Source organism: Aulonocara stuartgranti (genome assembly GCF_965226115.1).
Source record: "Aulonocara stuartgranti genome assembly, chromosome: 22".
Taxonomy (NCBI): Eukaryota; Metazoa; Chordata; class Actinopteri; order Cichliformes; family Cichlidae; genus Aulonocara; species Aulonocara stuartgranti.
In genome coordinates this window covers 3,316,459-3,334,549 of record NC_138957.1, presented here as the reverse complement: position 1 = coordinate 3,334,549, position 18,091 = coordinate 3,316,459, and the positions used below count along the sequence as shown (strand labels likewise).

Below are 18,091 nucleotides of genomic sequence, written 5' to 3'. Positions count from 1 at the left end.
TACAGACAATTTGTCTTAAAGGTACACCCTGTTTATGTGTCTTTGCACATTTAGCATGCCCTGGGTATAGCCTGTGGAATGAGGTCTGGTCATTTGTATCATCTTGTTCTAACTGCTTTTAACCTTGTTTCAGGGGCACAAAAGTTCTTTTCTCTCTGAGCATTGACAAAATTTTCTCATGATAGTCTTTCTTCCCCAACTCATTTTATTCCCCAACTCTCTGTGAATGGTACTCATGGCCATTGATCAGTGGTCTGTGATCAATGAGCTTTGATCAGTGGTTGCTGATCAATGGTCATGAGAATTTGGATATTAATGATCAAGGAACTGATCTCCCAGCCCAATGTTCCTTCAGTGGTGGTAGTTTCAGTCATTATGCAAATGTACTGTTTATAAGATTGGGGAAACCTGCAGTCTGCTGAGACTGAATGATTGACGAAACGTTTATCCCATTGAAAATGCTACGTCCAGATGAACAGAATCAACCTTTTGGGATTTACTTACCTGAATGATTGAGAAAGACGATAGTCTTTCTGATTTACCAAAACCGTGCACCTACCCTTATCTGCCAGAAGGATAATAATGTTGCTGTCATTACTAAGTGATATCAGTGCCTTCCTGTATTCCATTCTGATGTTGGATGCTGGGGCTTCCGCAGTTGCAGTTTCTCTGCTTCAGTGTTGTTGTTTCAAATTCCTGTTTCTGTGGCTATGATCAGTTCCACTAGTGGGATTCTTCTCTGCGTCACAGCAAAGTTCAATGCTTTTGCAAGGATCTTTTTCCCTGCTTGAGTGAGTTGTCTGTCAGACCATTTTTTACCCACTTGTTGCCATCCTCGGTGTCGCATCCTTCTCTCTTCTGGCCACTGAGGATATTGTCTGTATTTTGCTGTGGTTTCCGACGCACAACAAGTAAGTCAATTTACTTTGTTGCCTGGTATTAGACTTTTCATGCTGTGCAAGATGAGTCTTCTCAGTGAATTCAAACACCTTTTTAGTATTCTCATAGAAGCGTTGTAAATCTCTGCCGGATCCGCTCCTCTTTAGATTTTAGCACATCACTGGTAAAATTTGTTTGTCTCACCCTACCTTTACATCAGTAATGGGGAATGTTTAAAAGTTGATACAGTAAACTAATGCATACAGATCAGTCAGTCAGTCTCATCATCAACTGAAGCACAAAATGGGTGTCATCAGGACACTACACCAAAATTTTTCAACCGCATCGCTTAACACCGCAGTTTTACATTTGTACTTTTTTTGGGGGGAAATTGCTTTCCATACAAACAATATTCAGTTGTAAATTATTAACTAACAATCTTGTGCTCGTGCTTAAAGTGCTTTGGCACTCTTTGGCAATATTGTAGACAATGTTAAACTTAATCATCACATCGGCCTCCTCTGACGATGTGTTTGCTGCAGCTTGCTGCTGAAAGGCAGTGGGGAGAGGGGACACTTGAGCAGTGCATTTATCACGACATATAATGTGTTTTCTGGATACACTGTGCTTTTTCAGTGTTCAAAGATTGATGGCTCCGTGTCAGAGCACTGACTATGAATTTCAGACGGATCAGGCCTTAACTTGACAAAAATGTTATCAATAGTTCTTTTCGTCTTTTATCATTACCCACAGCTACATCCACTTCTGTCAGGCTAGGCTACTCACTAGGGCTGGGTATCATCACTGACTTCTATAATCCATTCGATTCGATTCAATTTAGCCTCAGACAGCCTGAAATATTATAATTCATTTATCAGTACTGACACTTGTGAGTGTCAGGCTCAGGAGAGACTCGGAGGCAGACCGTCACTTAAGTTCACAATTTATTTACACACAGACACCAGGTGCGGATATATACAGGTGAGGGGGCACAGGAAGAGGGTCTCCGGGGAACACAGGCACGGGAAGGGGACGGGCTATGTACATAATCCTTCACTGAAGCTCAGGTAGCTCGGACTCCGGCTTTCAGCTCACCAAACGGCGGTCCTCAGGCTGGCGAGAAATCTGGCACAGGAAGGAAGAACAGGTAAGTTGCGGCACGAAAGAAACTCGGGAAAAAGCTCAGATTTGCAATAATCCAGCGAAGAAGCACTCTCAGCAGCCGCCTTAAGAAGTGAATGAGATGAGACGATTGTTTGCAGGTGTCCGAGCCAGGGGCTGGAGCCGTCATGACTCCGCCCTGGTAGAGCGCAGTGTGCAGGAGGGGAGAGAGAGAGACGCAGCACAACAAAAACACTTGTAGCCATACAGAGTCAGCCGAGAAGGCACAGGGTCATGACAGTGAGACTTCATCAGAATTGTGAGCATCACAGCAGATGCCTTTGTGTCAAAGTAACTGAGAATAAAACACAGAAAAACATGAAGATTTACCTGGCCTAGAGTTTTTATAGCAGATAACCTTAAAAATATTCTGCAATTTTGCATAATTTTAAAAAGTTTGCAGCTGACAGCGCTGTAAACAACGGCAGACTGGGGGGTAATAAGCGAATAAATAATGCTGAAAACAGATATTTGAGATGGGAAACTGTTCTTGAAGTACACACAGAGAGAGAGAGAGAGAGAGAGAGAGAGAGCTGTGCATGAAGTGTGATTTTTATCGTGGTGAAAGAAAAAACAGCAAAAGTAAGAGGAAATTCATGACAACATTTATCAAATGTGAAGTGTAGTTTGCTGCTTCTTTTGCTGCTGGTTCAGTGAATTTTGGTTGGAGACAGACAAAACCTTCAGTTCAGAATCTATTGCAAAAAAGATGTAAACGTGTCCATCTACGTGCCGTCGGGTGAGAAAGCCAAGAAAGAGATAGCTGATTATCTGCGTTTACGTCTTTGTATAGAATCTGTTTACCTCCTCTCATTTACTGTTTGGTGATGTTGAAATAGTTTTTTGAGCTTTAACCCGAGATTCTGGCATTTCTGGCAAAATACATTTATATTTAAAAGTCGATTCAGGATTTAATAATTCAATATCAATTTATTCAAGCTACTTACCTCTCTCTATTAGTGATGTGTGGGTCGCGAACGAAACGGCTCTCAGAGCCAGTGTTGCCAACTCCTCAGTAAGGAAAATCGCTATTGGCTGTCCTAAAAGTCGCTAGAAGTCGCTAAATGACATCATCGTCTAATTTGCATAATTGGTCATGCTAATGTAATTGTAACCTGCGTTGTTGGAGAGAGAAATAACATCGTGGGAGAGACATAGAGTGAGTAAAAAACAAATTTAGAATTTATTTAGAACTACAAATTAAATTTCTTTAATTTATTACAATTATTATATTTTAATGTCACAATTCCAACCCTGCTCCTTTATCCGGGCCTGGACTGGCAAAAGTGACCCGAGATTGGCACTCTGGTGGAGTTAATTTGTGTGTGCGTGTTGATAAGTAATTTTAAACCTTGTGATCCACAAAACAGCATAACAGTAAAAGAAGAACTGACTGCGTTACAGTCAGTGCGGAGCAGCGGCTTTGCTCATAAGAGATTCATTTGCAGTTTGGACGCATGGGTGAACATCTCCTGCCCTGATAGCAGCTGGGGGAGGACTATCCTCTGCCCGTGAGCGCTTTGGCACGGGTGAGGTGCCCACGGCAGCACTGCTGCTTGTTGAGAGTAAAAGCGATACGGGCTTTCACGTCAAAAAGTCGTCATAAATAAGTCTCCAATAATACCAGAAAAAGTCGCCAGATTTGTCACTAGTCGCTTTTTAGAAAAGAAGTCGCTACGGGGCTCTGAAAACTCGCTAAATATAGCGACAAAGTCGCTAAGTTGGCAACACTGCTCAGAGCCGACTCTTTGAAGTGAATGACACGAGCCGGCTCCTTATTGGGGGCCGTGGGGGTTTTTTTGGTTGTTTTTTTCCTTCTCTCACCCTCTCTCTCACACTTTTTTCCCGCTTCACTCCGCACGCGAGCCTTCTGCTTGCGCTGAGCAGAGGGGGGAGGGGTGGTAGTTACACTTGCAGTAATAATAATAATAATAATAATAATAATGGATTGGATTTATATAGCGCTTTTCAAGGCACCCAAAGCGCTTTACAATGCCACTTTTCATTCACTCTCGCATTCACACACTGGTGGAGGCAAGCTACGGTTGTAGCCACAGCTGCCCTGGGGCAGACTGACAGAAGCGAGGCTGCCATGTCGCGCCATTGGCCCCTCTGGCCAACACCAGTAGGCGGTAGGGTAAAGTGTCTTGCCCAAGGACACAACGACCAGGACAGAGAGCCCGGGGATCGAACCGGCGACCTTCCGGTTAGATACGCTTCCCAACCCTCTGAGCCACGGTCGCCCGAGTAGCACAGGAACAGAGCAGGAGGGAAACCGAGAGAAAGAGAGCCAGGGACAACAACGTCACATTAGAAAGGTGTAGTAATCATACACAACTATTTTCAGTTGCAGATGATAAAGGATTCAGAAAGTTTATTCATGCAAGTCCATATGACAGAGAATGTGCATCTTTTTGTTTTCATATTTTAATTTATATTTAATTGTGTTGTGGCTGTCAAATGATTAAAATTTTTAATCAGATTAATCACAGCCTAAAAATTAATTAATCATGATTAATCGCAACTCGAAATATGACCAAAATGTGTGCAAAAATACGGACAGATAGCGGATTTTTACACACTTGTTAGTGTTATTTAATGCTAAGACCACGCTGGTCTGACGTAGGCTGGGTGTTGTGCTGGAAGCGAATTAATCACAGCCTAAAAATTGATTAATCGCAACTCGAAATATATGTGCATATGTGTATATATGTGTAAAAATCGGGACAGTTTTTAACACACTTGTTTGTTTTATTTATTATTAATTGTGAGTACAAGCAGTACAAGCAGAACAGGGCTTCAAATAATTGTGAGGGATTTTTACTGAATGTTTTCCACCCGTTTAAATCTAGGACATTGTTTTATCCATATACATCTTCAAGTTCACAGAACATAGGCCTAATTCAACAGGCAAAATAGAAAAAATCTCCAATCATCCTTTTGGGTAAGGTAGATTATTGCAAAAAAATATGAACAACAGTGAAAAGTATTGTTTAAATCACATTCAACCATAGAACAAGCTCTAAACACACGGTCCTCTGGTCTACTCATCCTTCAGCCAGTTGCTGAGACAAACCAACTTGTCCACGTTCTCTGAGTGCAGAGCAGACCTCTTCTTGTTCACAATGTGCCCTGCTACAGAGAACAGCCTCTCACAGGGCACTGTGGAGGCAGGAGTGGCCAGGTATCTGCGAGCAAGGCGGGCCAGCTGGCTGTGGGCTCCTGCATGAGCTGCCCACCACTGTAAGAGACAGTCCTCTAAGGCAGTGCAGGGCTCTGCGGTTACTGCAGTTTGGTTGCGGATCAAGCGCTTCACCATCTCCAGCGTGGAGTTCCAGCGCGTAGGCACGTCCTGGGCCAACGGCTCCTGCTTGCACCCCAGTGACACCTGCTCTGCGTTCAGCTCTGCTGTGTTTGCTGGGCTGTGCTTAAAATGGCCAACAATTTTGCGGCATTTGGCCAGCGCAGTGACAAAGCCACTGTCTGCGAGACTCACTGTGATCCATCTCTGTAGAATGTGCGCGGTACACGGCATGTGATTGAATGGCATGATGCGAGCCGCGGCGATCATATTGCGCGCACTGTCCGTGCCTACTGTTGTCACCTTCTCCTCAATTCTCCACCTGCGAGCAACAGTCTGGAACTGCTCTGCACAAGCCTCCGCAAAGTGCCGCTCTTCCGTTTTCATTATAGTCAGCGCAAAGGATGTCAGACCCCAGGCTTCAGTGATTAAATGCGTAGTAACTCCCAGGTAATTGTCATTACTCAATGATGTCCAGTGGTCTCCTGTCAGAGCCACGCATTCTGTGTGAACTAAAGCCTCTTCTTTTTTCTTTTTCTCCGTTTCATACAGTTCGTGGATTCGAATTGTTATTGTGCTTCTCGCTGGGGGGCTTGTAGGACGCGTCCTGAGATGCAACCTTTAAAACATCCGCAAAGCCCTTGTCCTCCACAATGCTTAGCGGTCTACAGTCCTTTGCTATCCATTTGGCTATATTGTCGGTCAGTTTGTCCAAAGAAGACTTACCGAGTGGCCTGCGTTCACTAAGAGTGGTCTGACGCAGGCCGGGTGAAGCTGCTGCCCCGACAAACGCGTGTTTGGCATTAAGGTGGTATTTTAAGGTCGAATTTGAACGGTGAAATTGAAACTCTTTACTACAGTGAGTGCAAATTACAACGCGTTTGTTTATTGTCCCATCTATGTTCTTCTTGTATTTAAATTCCCCATCCAGAAGGCCATCCTGTTCCTGCTTCTCCATTTTCAGTGGCGCGCTAAACAAATCAAGTGGAATTATGGGAGCGACTTATCTGCGTGTTGCGCTAAATAGTTAAATATTGTAACGTAATTAATTCCAAAATTTAATTATCGCAATTAACGCGTTAATTTCGACAGCTATAATTTAATTGCATTGTGGTTTGCAGTGTTTTGTGTTGTTTCACTTTAAATTTGTTTAAAAGGAAAAAGCTGAAAATTTAAATAGTGTCAGGTTCGACGGTGCCCCGACCGGCGACCTGTGTGTGTGTGTATTGTTCTCCCACTCTGTTTTTGTCTCCGTCTCCATTGTAGTTGTTACGCGGTTGCGTAGCAACGGGAGATGTCCGACCCGGAAGTGCCGCCACTCTGAGCGGTCCCACCTGCAACTGATTCCTCGCCAGCTGCTGCCAATCATCCACCATTGTGACAGAACTATTTAATGGTGTGGCTGAGTAACAGACAGCGCTGGAGTATTCCACCAAGCCGGGCTACGAGTGAGACGGAGATACGAGAGGAGAGACGTCACTGTTCACGAAAGTCGTATGGACACACGAGGGGAGCACGGAAAGGACTTAGCACTGTGGATTACTTTGGATTGGCTTCACTGTAAATAAAGACACTGTTCAACCTTAACGAGCGATCCGCGTCTGGGTTCTCTTACTCACCACCCCCGTAACAAATAGTTAAAAGTTGAAATGTAAATAGTTGTTTTTTGTATTGTATGATTTATTTATTACATTTTATGTGGAGTGAATAAATAAAAGTATATTTATGGTGGCCCCTAGAGATAAAACACGTACAAACTCCAAAACACGTATGAACTCCGAAGCACGTACAAAACACAACAGAAGTGCTCCAGGATGCTAGGGGCAGTGTTGAGCTTTGTTACCTAGTGGCTACACAAGCCAGCAAGTACCAACGACCGGATCTGGTGTGTGGTAGTAACAGGTAAATAAACTTTTTTTATTATTATTTGAATATATATGAGTGCTTGTGTATAAATACACAAACAATACACATATGCTTTCAATTGTGTAATTTAAGTGATCTAGGTAGCTCTGTTTTGGAAATTCAGTTAACGCTAGAAATGTGTTTTGGAGTTTGTACGTGCTTTGTCTCCAGGGGCCACCAGATATATTTATATATAAACATATATAAATAAAACCACGTTTTTTTTCCTTTTGTGCATAATTTTATATTGTTGTTAATAACAAATCAATTAAAGCAACAAAACAACCTGAAGAGCCGGTTCTCTAAAAAGAGCCGGAAATCCCATCACTACTCTCTATCCACCTGCACTTTCAACTGGACCACGGCCAATGAGAGAGGTCCCACCCCTGACTATCTCTGATTAGTTTAGACCACGATAGGGGCATAATGTGTGTCTGTTGTTGACTACACGGAGACTTTGAGAGTTGCAGAGACTTTTTTTGTTAGTCAAACAGTTGGTCGCACCGGTGCGACTTAAGATTTTCTTTGGTCACACCATTGAAAAAATTGGTTGCATATGCGACCAAATTGGTCACAGTCTAGAGCCCTGGAAGAACATCATATCAAGAAGGCCCTGAGTAAATATGGTTATCCCAGCTGGACATTTGTCAAAGCTGGGAAGGCACCTAAAGAAAGCTCCAGGTGATCTAAGAGAAAAGAAAGACAACTGCTGTCTAAGCAAAAACCCAAAGTGAACCCTTATGTGTTAGGCGTATCGGAACAGTTGAGATGAATTTTTTTCTAAATACTGTCTCTCTGTGGCTTTTAAACTCCAAAACATGATGCACCAAAAATTGCTCCACCCAAAGATCAGGTCCCCCGACATAGAGTAATATAGTGTACACCATTAAGTGTCAGGAGGATTGCCATGATTTATTAACATCGGGGAAACCAAACAGCCTCTTGCTAAGTGGATGGCACAACACTGAAGAGCTAACTCGACAGGCCAGGACTCTGCAGTTTAGTCACACCTACAGTGGGGCAAAAAAGTATTTAGTCAGCCACCGATTGTGCAAGTTCCCCCACTTAAAATGATGACAGAGGTCAGTAATTTGCACCAGAGGTACACTTCAACTGTGAGAGACAGAATGTGAAAACAAAATCCATGAATTCACATGGTAGGATTTGTAAAGAATTTATTCGTAAATTAGGGTGGAAAATAAGTATTTGGTCACCTCAAACAAGGAAAATCTCTGGCTCTCACAGACCTGTAACGTCTTCTGTAAGAAGCTTTTCTGTCCCCCACTCGTTACCTGTATGAATGGCACCTGTTTGAACTCATCATCTGTATAAAAGACACCTGTCCACAGCCTCAAACATTCAGACTCCAAACTCCGCCATGGCCAAGACCAAAGAGCTCTCGAAGGACACCAGGAAAAGTATTGTAGACCTGCACCAGACTGGGAAGAGTGAATCTACAATAGGCAAGCAGCTTGGTGTGAAAAAAAATCAACTGTGGGAGCAATCATCAGAAAATGGAAGACATACAAGACCACTGATAATCTCCCACGATCTGGGGCTCCACGCAAGATCTCATCCCGTGGGGTCAAAATGATCATGAGAACGGTGAGCAAAGATCCCAGAAGCACACGGGGGGACCTGGTGAATGACCTGCAGAGAGCTGGGACCAAAGTAACAAAGGTCACCATCAGTAACACACTACAACGGCAGGGAATCAAATCCCGCAGTGCCAGACGTGTTCCGCTGCTGAAGCCAGTGCATGTCCAGGCCCGTCTGAAGTTTGCCAGAGAGCACATGGATGACACAGCAGAGGATTGGGAGAATGTCATGTGGTCAGATGAAACCAAAGTAGAACTTTTTGGTATAACCTCAACTCGTCGTGTTTGGAGGAAGAAGAATACTGAGTTGCATCCCAAGAACACCATACCTACTGTGAAGCATGGGGGTGGAAACATCATGCTATGGGGCTGTTTTTCTGCCAAGGGGACAGGACGACTGATCCGTGTTAAGGACAGAATGAATGGGGCCATGTATCGTGAGATTTTGAGCCAAAACCTCCTTCCATCAGTGAGAACTTTGAAGATGAAACGAGGCTGGGTCTTCCAACATGACAATGATCCAAAACACACCGCCTGGGCAACAAAGGAGTGGCTCCGTAAGAAGCATTTGAAAGTCCTGGAGTGGCCTAGCCAGTCTCCAGACCTCAACCCCATAGAAAATCTGTGGCGGGAGTTGAAAGTCCGTGTTGCTCGGCGACAGCCCCAAAACATCACTGCTCTCGAGAAGATCTGCATGGAGGAATGGGCCAAAATACCAGCTACTGTGTGTGCAAACCTGGTAAAGACCTATAGTAAACGTTTGACCTCTGTTATTGCCAACAAAGGTTATGTTACAAAGTACTGAGTTGTATTTTTGTTATTGACCAAATACTTATTTTCCACCCTGATTTACCAATAAATTCTTTACAAATCCTACCATGTGGATTCATGGATTTTTTTTTTTTCACATTCTGTCTCTCACAGTTGAAGTGTACCTGTGGTGCAAATTACTGACCTCTGTCATCATTTTAAGTGGGGGAACTTGCACAATCGGTGGCTGACTAAATACTTTTTTGCCCCACTGTACATGCCAGTGAACGCTCTTTCAATGATCAGGATGTACACACCCTTGGCAGGGAGGAACACTGGTTTGAGCGGGGAATTAATAGGTCATTGATGTGAAAAGGGAATGACTGAAATGAGGAAGGAGCCTAAGGGTACATCTTTCGCCATCTTACAATGCTGTGATTGCAGCTATTCCACAACTCTCTGTGAATGGTTGTTATTGGCCATTGATCAATGGTCCATGATCGATGATCGATGATCAATGGTCATTTATCAATGGTCAGGCTAATTTGCATATTAATGATCAAAAAACAGGACCGTGACATTTATATTTTTTGGTGGCTGGGTTAATATAAAAGATGTGCCCATTGTACCTTATTAACCAGTCAAAATCCAAGTTGATCAAATTTTCCATTTTAGGTAAGTAAAGTACGTAAGTAAAATTTTATTTGTATAGCACCTTTCAAGATCAAAATCAAAGTGCTTCACAGAAGCTAAAACATAAAAACAGAAATTAACCAAAAGCAAGTTTAAAAATATTAGTTTTTAGTTAGCTAGTTTTTAAAAGAGACCCCTGAGTCCACAGATCTCAAGCTCAAAGGGAGAGAGTTCCACAGTCTGGGGAACACTATGACAAAAGGTCTGTCACCTTTTGTTTTCAGCCTTGTATGATGGACAACCAGCAAGTGGATGTAAAAGATCTCTGATGTATGTTGGTGCTTTTCCATGCAGAGCTCAAAATGTGAAAGTCAGAATCTTAAAGTGGACTATGAATTTAATGGGGAGCCAGTGCAGCTTGATCAGCAGGGTGTGACATGCAAGTACTTGGAAGACTTGGTCAGAAGCTTTGCAGCAGCATTCTGAACAACCTAGAGACGTTCTAAGGAGCCTTTACATAAACAAGTGAACAAAGAATTACAATAATCCAAAACGAGATGAAACAAATGGATGTGTGACAATATCCAGTTCTGAGCGTGACACAATGGGACTCAGCTTAGCAATATTTCTCAAGTGATAAAAACAGGAGCAGACCAGAGATTTAGCATGAGCATCCAAAGTCAGAGCTTAGTCAAAAGTCTCACCAAGGTTCCTGATAGAAGGTCTGGCAATGTAGCAAGAGGATCTAAATTTTCCATAACCCTAGGTACAAATTTTTCAGGACCACAAACAAGGACTTCTGTTTTCTCCTCATTAAGCTGAAGAAAGTTGTCAACCATCCAATCTCTGATGGCATCTAAGCCCCAAGATGTTTCCAAGCTACAGGTTTTGCATAGGTGCATAAAGGAGATATACAACTGAATATCATCTGCATAGCAGTGATAAGAAATGTCCTTAAAAGTGCTCAAAAAGTGCTGAAGAGGGAGTATATGCGACAGAAACAATAAAGGCCCCAAAATGGAAACTTGTGGGACACCATAGGCAAGAATATTAGAAGAGGACCTATACTTAGAAGTAGCCACAGAAAAGGATCGTTCATACAAGTAAGATAGAAACCAGTCCAAAGCACACCCTTTAAAAAACATTTGTATAATTCTTTAACCTTTAGTGAGAGGGAGGTACTTTAAATTCATTTTTTTTCTCCAGCAAATTATGAAAATGAAAAGTATTTTAATGAAGAGCATGTGGATCACATTACAATTACTCAAGTAGGAACATAGATCAAGAGGAGAGATATGATTTGCTGAGGAAACATAGGACAAACATGAGGAGAACATGGAAACAGAAAAGGGAAAGGAGACACAAGGACACACACATAAATAGAAACACATAGAGATGGACACAGCTAAACAGGACAACCTAGGCAATATAAACTCAAGACTAATAAATCAAATTAAACATTAAACACAATAATACAAGAATGACATCGAAACACAAGAACTCAAAATGCATTTTGAAAGAGAAAAACAGCTGTAAAAAATGGGAGATTCAAAATTCAAAATGTTAAAAATACACGAAATGCATGAAATACATAAACATTAATACTAATTAATACTTAAGTATTTTACTTTGAATTAACCACATTCAGTGAGTTACACATCCAGCTTTGAATAATAATTCAAATGAAGTATGAATGACCAGTTATTCCACAACAAGTAAACAGAACATTTACTGCTCTGTCCACACTAACATACAGATAATACAGACTAAATAAATAGCTCGTTAAAGTCCTGAAATATGGCTTACCTTTTATTCCCCTCCCTCCCTCTCCACATAAGTGTGCCATACTCAATTTCCAGCTTCAGTGAGAATGAAGAAAGATAGGAGAAGAAAATTGGAAGTTTGGTTTAAAATGCAGACAGCCCTGACTTTCTGCTTGACAGCCTGTGACATCTCCCCACATCAGACTTTGCATGGCAGAATAGGAGCTTGTAATAGAATTTCCCACACCAAGGAGGTTAATTATAACCCCCCCGCTTCTGCAAAGTAAAATAAAATACACCATGCTGCCTGTAAGCTTCTGTAACAGCTGCAAATTCCTGACACCATCTGAGTTTTAAGATTTAATTCCAGGGTAATGTCTGCCACGCTGTTCCTATTATAGCAAGACCCACATGGGATCTTAAGGGGCCTTCAGCCAAAATAACCTACATCACATTCCAGAAAGTTGATTCTTTTTATCTGGACATAGCATTTTCAGTGTGCGCACCAGCGTATCCATTTACTTCTCCCTCAACTTTTCCCCCACCCCCATTCTTTTCTCTTTTGTTTTCTTCCCTTTCTCTGATCCCCTGTCTTATCTTTCACCAATCTGGCCTTTACCCCCTGTCTGCTGCACCATTACATCCACAAGACAATAATATGAATAATAGAATAAATAAATAAATAAAACAAAAATATTAACAAGAGGAATCTACAAAGAGTCTACGGTGCCCCTCTTGGGAAAACAAATATGTTTGGCACAAGAAAACATTCAGACCATGATTCTCCTTGCTACAACTGCTGGACAGGACACACATACACACGTGCAAAGAAAACATGGACTAGAGCTACTGATAGCAAGCAAGCACGTGTAATATTCATCACAGAATCTTGGCAAAAACTCACTAATACTGGACTCGCCTGCTCAGCTTGCTGGCCACATCATGCACCGTCTTGACAGAGATAATACCAGAGGAGCGGTCTCTGTATCTATGTTGACTTGGACAGCTCAGAGTAGTGATCATCACTGCAATATATACCACCTGATGCTAATTTTAGCATGGCACTCTTCCAGCTGTAAACCATAATAAATAATCAGCTGCAGGCCTATACTGAGAGAGCTTTTATTTTCGCCGAGGACTTCAAACAGACTTGTCTTAACCCCGTAATGAATCACTTTTTACAATATCTACAGTCCTCCGCCAGAGAGAAGAATATATTGGATCACATGTATTCAAATATTAAGCAAGCCTACAGGACTGTACCCATCCCTCACCAGGGACTGTCAGATCACCTATCACTGCTCCTTTTACTAGCAGGAAGACATCCAAAACTGCCATAACCTGGCCTGAAGGAGCACTCTTCCAGCTGCAAGACTGCTTTGAGAGCACTGAGTGGAGTACTTTTGATCACTTTGACCTTCAGGAGTTCTACATAAAGAGCTACACTGACAACATGACAGTGGACAAATGTTTTTTGGTCTCTTCAAACCAAAAATCTTGGATCACCTTGGATGACCAGACTCTTCTGAAGAAACAAAACTAAGCCTTCAAGTCAGGGGAGAAAACTCAGTACAGTGTGGCAAGGACGGAGCTGTGGAGAGGAATCAAGGCTGCAAAAGAGGCTCCCAAAAGGAAGGTGGAAGAACCCCCCACCAACAACAAACTGAAGCTGGTGTGGCAGAGACTACATAGCATTTCCAACTACTACTACAAACAAGGCTCCACACCCCACTGACTCCACGCTGGCAGAAGAATTTAATACCTCCTCCTCTCCCTTTGAGGCAAAGTGCCCTGACACAGCTGAGCTACTTTAGTGTCCACCAGCCACTGCTCTCTCATCCTCCAGGAACACCAGGTGAGTCAGGTGCTAAAAACTGTGAACATCAGGAAAGCTGCTGGCCTGGATGGCGTACTTGGTAAAGTACTTTGTCCCTGCGCTGACCAGCTTGGCCCGAAGACAAAAACCATCAGTCCTGTGCCAAAGTCATCTGCCCCAAAAAGTCTCTATAACTACAGACCCATTGCCTTAAGGTATGCAGTCATGAAATGATTTGAGAGTCTTATCCTACAACACATAAAGGTCTGTCTCCCACAGAACCTAGACTCTGTCTCCCACATAACCTAGTTTCTCATCGGTTTGGCCAGTAGGAAAACTGACGTGAGTCTAGGTTCATGGACACTAACATGCACCACTAACACCAATGCAGTGGTTATAAGCCCAACATAGAGTCCTCTTCCTTGGGATCCTGAGAAGGAACCATCTGGAGAAGAAACTGTTAGTAGCTTTTTAACACATCACCATAGTCTCCTCACCAACTGTATTTCAGCTTGGTATGCTAATTGCTCAGTGGTAGACAAGAAGAACCTGCAGAAGATCATTAAGACAGAAAAAAGGATCGTGGACTGTTCCTTACCCTCTCTGGAGGACATTATCACCAGCACTCTTGCCCTCTTGTAGGAGGTACAGGTGCTTCAAAAGCAGGACAGCCAGGCTGAGAAACAGCTTTTTTTTCCTGGGCCATCAGAACATTGAACACTAAGGTTGGTGGTTCAATCCCTGGCTTCCCCAGTCTGCATGCCAAGTATCCTAAGGCAAGATACTAACCCCAAGTTGCTCTCCGATGCGTCCATCAGAGTGTGAATGTGTGTGAAGGCTTAGATTGCACTTAAGTATAGAAGGAAGTGCTTGTATGAGTGGGTGTGAATGGGTGAATGAGGCATGTTGTATACAGTGCTTTGAGTAGAAAAGCACTATATAAGAATCAGTCCATTTTGACAAGTGCAATGTCCTTTTAGCAGAACTGTATTTATATGTCTTTATACTTTATATTTGCTATTTTAATTTATTTTATTACACTCACTATTTTTCTTGCTATTTTATTTTTGTTATTCTATTATATTTGCTATTTTGTTGTACTATTATTTAATTCCAAAGAATGGATGATGAGTGTAAGCAAGTAAAAATGTATGTATGCTAGTCTGTTGAAATGTCAGCTCTGCCCCAATTCCACTGTACATTGCCGAAGTAAAGGAGCAAAGGAATCTTTATACGCAATTTCATTGTTCTTGACAATGACAATAAATAAATAAATACTAAATACTATCTTTATCTTAAATACAGCTGTCAAGAGATTTTTGTTTTTATATAATTTGATCAGCTTCATGAAACGTGCTTTTCTGTTTTTAAGCATTCTAAATGTCTATGTGACTTTTCACTTAATAACTTCTATGATGAACTTATACAGCTACTAAACCACTTCCTGTTTTTAGAGAACATATGTAGAAAAGGGAAATAACCCGTCAAGACCTGACAGGAAACTGCAGGTTTGCAGAGCGTGCTTTTCTTACATGCGTATGTGCTGATTCTGTTGATTCTGAGTGACGTTGTTATTTTTACACACAAACATACACACACACACACACACACACACACAGACATAAGACCTATAAATAAACTACGCAGGCAGAGTGCAGATCTCAGAAGTGACTGCCTACGCGTGTAAAGATGATCTGCAGTGTTTGTGTTTTCTAACTCAGGTGTCTTAGCTGAAGAATTACAGGGTGATTTAAAGAAATCCCCTGTCAACAGCCCACAGTTTAGCTAAGGGGAATTTTAGTCGGCCTAAATATATTTTGCTGCTAAACATCCATACCAATTTCTAAATTGAAGATGGATGACCCAACTTCAATTTCTACCACTATACAACAGTGAAGCAAACCCAGGCACCACAGCAATGTATTGCTGATAAGTCGTGTCTTTGCTCATTGACAAGAGTTAGCTGCTATATCACGTGACATTACTTTGGTACTTTTAATAACAGTGGGATAAGGTAGCATTGATGTAATTTTCTCATTAGTCTCTATCTCTTTGTGTGCGATCCCACCGAGAAGGTACTAGGTAGCGTGGACATCATTTTTCTGTTTTCATTCTGTGCTTCAGAGTTAAATCAATGCTTTAGCTGCATTGTAACCACAAACCCCTCTGAAACCTATACTGTAACCTGATGTGCACTTCTCTAAAAATGTAATTAAACATTTCATCAGCGCCGCCTGCAACCATTGTGCTTAGCCTGTTCAGTATTGTAAATTCCCCCACTGCATTTTTGCTGCATTTTTTTAAATTATCCATCCATCCATCTTCATCCGCTTTATCCGAGGCCGGGTCGCAGGGGCAGCAGCCTAAGCAGAGAGGCCCAGACCTCCCTCTCCCCAGCCACCTCCTCCAGCTTATCCGGGGGAACACTAAGGCGTTCCCAGGCCAGCCGAGAGATATAATCTCTCCAGCGTGTCCTGGGTCTGCCCCGGGGCCTCCTCCCGGTGGGACATGCCCGGAACACCTCAACTAGGAGGCGCCCAGGAGGCATCCTTGTCAGATGCCCGAACCACCTCACCTGGCTCCTTTCGATGTGGAGCAGCAGCAGCTCTACTCTGAGCCCATCCCAGATGGCCGAACCTTTCACCCTATCTCTAAGGGAGAGGCCAGCCACCCTTCGGAGGAAGTTCATTTCCGCCGCTTGTATCCGCGATCTTGTTCTTTCGGTCATTACCCACAGCTCGTGGCCATAGGTGAGGGTAGGGACGTAGATTGACCGGTAAATTGAGAGCTTCGCTTTTACACTCAGCTCCCTCTTCACCACGACGGACCGGTGCAGCGTCCGCATCACTGCAGCCGCAGCCCCAATCCGTCTGTCGATCTCCGGCTCCCTTCTCCCATCACTCGCGAACAAGACCCCGAGATACTTCAACTCCTCCACTTGGGGCAGGAACTCATCCCTGACCCGGAGTGGGCACTCCACCCTTTTCCGGCTGAGAACCATGGCCTCAGATTTGGAGGTGCTGATCCTCATTCCTGCTGCTTCACACTCGGCTGCGAACCGTTCCAGTGCGAGCTGGAGGCCCCCACCCGATGAAGCCAACAGAACCACATCATCCGCAAAAAGCAGAGATGAGATTCTGAGGCCACCAAAGTGAAAGCCCTCCGCCACTTGGCTGCGCCTAGAAATCCTGTCCATAAAAATTATGAACAGAACCGGTGACAAAGGGCAGCCCTGGCGGAGCCCATCACCCACCGGGAACGAGTCCAACTTATTGCCGGCAATGCGAACCAAGCTCTTGCAACGGTTGTATAGGGATCGAATGGCCCATAGCAATGGGCCAGACACCCCATACTCCCGCAACACCTCCCACAGGACACCCCGAGGGACACGGTCGAATGCCTTCTCCAAGTACACAAAACACATGTAGACTGGTTGGGCAAACTCCCATGCACCCTCAAGTATCCTTGAGAGGATAAAGAGCTGGTCCAGTGTTCCGCGACCAGGACGAAAACTGCATTGTTCCTCCTGTATCCAAGGTTCGACTAGCGGACGAACTCTCCTTTCCAGCACCCTGGCATAGACTTTCCCAGGGAGGCTGAGGAGTGTGATCCCCCTGTAGTTGGAACACACCCTCCAGTCTCCCTTCTTAAAGATGGGGACCACCACCCCGGTCTGCCAGTCCACGGGTACTGCCCCTGATCTCCACACAACATTGTAGAGGCGTGTCAACCAGGACAGCCCTACGACGTCCAGAGCCTTCAGGAACTCGGGGCGGACCTCATCAACACCAGGGGCTCGCCCCCGGAAATTGGCGGGTCATTCCCCTCATCCCCAGACTCTGCTTCGTCCTCGGAAGACGTGTCAGTGGGATTAAGGAGGTCCTCGAAGTATTCCTTCCACCGCCTGACAATTTTCTCAGTCGACGTCAGCAGCGCTCCGCCAGCACTATACACAGTACAGGTAGAGCACCGCTTTCCCCTCCTGAGACGCCTGATGGTTTGCCAGAATCTCTTCGAGGCAGTCCGAAAGTCTTTTTCCATGGCCTCTCCGAACTCCTCCCACACCCGAGTTTTTGCTTCAGCCACTGCCCAAGCCGCATTCCGCTTGGCCTGTCGATACCTGTCGGCTGCCTCCGGAGTCCCACAGGCTAACCAAGCCCGATAGGACTCCTTCTTCAGCCTGGTGGCTCCCTTCACCACCTACCACCTTGCGGCAGGCACAACCACCTTGCGGCCGCAGCTCAATGCAGCAGCTTCGGCAATGGAGACGCTGAACATGGTCCAT

General features: G+C 43.8%; 1 long non-coding RNA gene across 1 annotated transcript; it reads right to left on the bottom strand.

Annotated features, from left to right (window-relative positions):
* Window positions 1-1,810: 1,810 nt before the first annotated feature.
* On the bottom strand, window positions 1,811-14,595 carry LOC309698168. Its single transcript, XR_014274016.1, has 2 exons — window positions 14,405-14,595; window positions 1,811-2,004 (listed from the first exon to the last, which is right to left on the bottom strand). It is a non-coding gene; the product is annotated as an uncharacterized lncRNA (long non-coding RNA).
* Window positions 14,596-18,091: the final 3,496 nt, after the last annotated feature.